The sequence below is a fragment of the Malania oleifera genome, chromosome 4 (assembly GCF_029873635.1).
Source record: "Malania oleifera isolate guangnan ecotype guangnan chromosome 4, ASM2987363v1, whole genome shotgun sequence".
NCBI lineage: Eukaryota > Viridiplantae > Streptophyta > Magnoliopsida > Santalales > Ximeniaceae > Malania > Malania oleifera.
The window spans coordinates 74,379,244-74,382,972 of record NC_080420.1 but is presented as its reverse complement, the minus strand read 5'-3'; positions in this window follow the sequence as shown (position 1 = coordinate 74,382,972).

Here is a 3,729-nt window from a genome sequence, read left to right as displayed (position 1 = left end):
GTGTTTTTTGTCCTACTACTTTTTTCTTTCCCGTTCTCATCCCACTGTGCCTGCCCCAAGTTTTTTATCACCAGATGAGAAAATAAAATAAGAATTGTGTTCCAATAGAAAAAAAGAAAAGAAAAGGGAAACTAAATTGAGAAGCTGCTTGATAGCCTATTAATCGGGAAAACAACAGCAGGATTTCAGTCTCCAAAATGGTATCTTTGCTGAAAGGTTACCCTTCTTCATTTGCAGCCTAATAACCTTTCCGTTCCATTGGCACCAAAAGTTGGACATCCTCCATGAGTTTCTGCTGGAGTAATACATCTTCTTCACAAAGAATCCTTAAATGCCTATGTTGTGGTGCACAAGCTAGTGCGAGGCATATTTGGTAGAAAGACGGATTTCAAAAATGATAATATTCGACATCATTTAAAAGGCTCGCCTCGCCTTTTATAAAATAGAAGGAAAGATTTGACAAACTTTAAGTGAAGTTCGTGAAATTCTTAAAATTTTGGGAAAATTTCAAGAAAAATCAAATGTCTTTTGACCTAAAAAAATATTAAACCACAATCATTTAACCAAATAATCGAACCATTAAATGTTGAAACAAAAGAAATTGTGAAAATTTTTGCAGCTATAAAAAATCAAGCTAATACTTAATTTGGGAAAATTACATCAAGCCCCTTTGTGGTTTTAACCAGAAAACATGTCAACCTGTTGTTTTCTCATGATCACTAAATCCCTCCTATGATTCTTAAATTATGAAAAGTCATAATGCTATTAAGTAATGTTAACTCAAATGTGGAAAATACTAAAAATACCGTTATGTAATTAATTAAAATGGAGAATGAATGAGAACATTAAGATCTCCAATAATCAATACTTACTATAGTAGCAAGGGTCTCGTCACCCGTGGCTAGAGGTGGTAATTATAACCTTACACCCACCATAAATAAATGTGTTAGATATGTATGTTCATAATTATGTAATTGTACATAATTATACACGTGTATGGACATAAGTATATACGTGACTATATACTAAATAATGTAATTATGTATATATACACACATGCCTTTGTTCTCATTTTTGAGGTATTTGTGTAAGTGATTAGATACTGTATGCGCGTAATTGATATGTTAACTAACTACACACAACAACAACAACAATAACAAGCCTTAAGTCCCACTATGTTAACTAACTTTATATGTATATTATTAATTGATTTTTATTTATATATGTATGCATAACTTTTTAAGTGAGAAATTCAGAGTTAGTAAAAAAAAAAATAAAAAAAATCTAACTATTTTGAGGAGGCCGCAATCGGCGACAATGAATCTTTCATAATTTGGGTTCAGAGACAAGATCTACTAGTTGAGAGGAATATTACGATGGGGTTACAAAATAATCCTTAAGTATATACATAAATATATAGATCATATGTGTGCAATTATGCAATTAGGGTATAAGTATAATTAAGTAATTAGTTACATAACTATACTCGATTATATTAGTATTATATAGGTTCAATTCCATCTTTATGCATAAAATACTCCCCACTTTATAAAGAATCGTGATACATAATTTATACAAAATTGTGATATATGTATTTTTTGGAAGGTGGTTTAAAAAAAGAGTACTATCATTTAATTATATTTTTATCTATTATAATAAAATTATATGATGAATCTTGTTTTTAAAAAAATTGTATTACAAGGAGAATAACATTATTGCATTTTTCTTGGGCTAACCAGCTTTGGGGAAGCTGTTTCCTGTGCCATAGGTTCTTTTCTCAGTTGTTACATAACTAAAAGTAGGAAATATTGTATACTTGGAATCAATGTGCTAGGCCAAAGAAGACGAATAATCAATCGCTCAAAATAAGAAACCAAAGTCATTCGACACTAGAATATGGACAGAAAATTGAGTGAAGATAAGATAGGCCTAGAAGAAATAAGAAATTATGAATGAAGAACTCGAAATAAGAAATTATGAATTAGGGAAAATGAGAGTGTGGGTCAAAATATGTCAATGAAATTAGCACTAATTTATTTTAACTTAAGTGAGGTTGGAATATCTATTTAATTATTACTAATTAATGTGGTCAACTAGCTATCCCTAGAGACCATGCAATTGATAGTCCAAAGTCAATGCACGGAATTCCAAATCGAGATTAAATTTATGTGAGGGGAAGGTATTAGCATCCCTTACACACTCGTTCTACAAACCGTACCGATTAAACTACGCATAATCGCCGAGTCACATTTATTGTCTTTCATTTGATAAAGATTACCTTGACATTTAATGTTGTTCCACTTAACATTTCCACGGAATTCCGATTTATAATGTAAGGCTTCCCTCACCTCAAGAAATTGGATAGAGAGTGCTATTGCGCTCCCCTATGACATCCATTGTTGGGTTCATTAATTAAGGTTTTTTGAATTTTCATTCATTTTAATTTTTTTTCTCAATTTTGACAAGAATTCAAAGATTATCACATAAAATATCCAATTACATCACATACACATGAAACATCAAATATCATTGAAGCCACCTTAAATAATTTGGACAAGCATGCACATCTTTTAACTAAACCAAATTAGAGTGTTTACTTATTCAAGTCAAATAAATGTAAACTTGATCTTAACATTTCATGCTCATAAATAGAGGTTTTTATACACAACAAACAATGAATTTGTTGACCCTATAGGTCACCCCTGTTTTGATTATGACCAATACTTAGGTATTTAATGTCTGCCAAGTTGTTGTGCAAGTTTTCATTGACAATATCATATGATGACACTCGGAGACCCGAAGAAATATGAAGACCCTTATTGCTTTTAAGTGTTGTATTTTTTCATTCAATTGGGTATGTAATAATCATTTATTCTAAAGTCTGTAATAATCTGCATATCATGCATATAGGACTATAGGCTGAAAACCTTAAAAAGACCCTAAGTCCCAGCACTAGAACATAAGATGTCCCTAAAATCACTTAACATATCAGGGGAATTATTTGAAGTAAAAATGAACATAAACGCCAAATTTGTGAGAGGTCGGACGACCGAACCTTAGACAGGTCAACATGTTGACCTGTGTTCGGCAGATCGAACCATATTGTACACATCCTTCTCAGTCGACCGAACCTGTGTCAGGTTACTTTTCACCAACTTGGGCGCTCGAACCTTAGCATTCAAAATAGCCTCGGGTGACCGAACTTGTGAGTTCGCCCAAGCAAATGTTAAACCGGGCACCCGAACCGCGATGTTTTTGAGGAATCACCTCGGTTAGTAAACTGAGCCCATTTTCAGGTACCCGAACCTCGAACAACACTTTTTTGTACTGTGTCTATTTGGGCACCCGAACCTTGGGTCAGGCACCCGAAAACTTTCGGGCTGTTTATTTTTTTACGGAGCTTAAAGTGGTTTAATGGGGTTATTTTCTTTAAACAGGTTTAAAACTTTTATAACAATGCCCATTGAGTCCCCAACGGTCATAATTTTGTCTATGCCTACAAGCTCATTTGCAAAATTAAGGGTGGATTAGCAAAATCATTAAACCAAAATTCTCTCAAAATTTTCAAAACCTATTTGGCTCATACTACTCCCATTCACTCTCGTACACTTATTCCTTGATTATCCAAGTACTGTGAGAGTTTCTAGATTGCTTGTCCTTTATTCTAAAAAGCCTAAACTCTTATTTAAAGTTTGTATTGTTTGATTTTTATCTTGAAAGTTAGGTTAG